Genomic DNA, 362 nt, shown 5'->3' on the forward strand with positions numbered 1-362 from the left:
AGGCCCAACTATTTCTGGCGGTGGCCTAGACACCTAGAAACAGAGCTGAAAGAGAAGGATAAATACAAGTAAACAAACAGTACATAGGAAAATATGTGGAATATTAACAGTTAACAATGTCCAACCTTGGACAGTAGGACAGTGGTACAACACAGGCATCATAAAGGACTGCAACACTCATCTCAACAAGTGAGTCTACATTACAGGACAGGAAGCAATGGGAAAATAACAGGGAAGATGGTTAGGAAAATGCTGGGTAATACGTTTTGACAGTTTTACCAAATGGGGAAATTCATATGAAATAAAGTGGAACATATGCAGGACAGGCTTGTTAATGGTGTGCCAAATTATTGGCAATGCAG

The sequence above is a fragment of the Brienomyrus brachyistius genome, chromosome 5, assembly GCF_023856365.1.
Source record: "Brienomyrus brachyistius isolate T26 chromosome 5, BBRACH_0.4, whole genome shotgun sequence".
NCBI lineage: Eukaryota > Metazoa > Chordata > Actinopteri > Osteoglossiformes > Mormyridae > Brienomyrus > Brienomyrus brachyistius.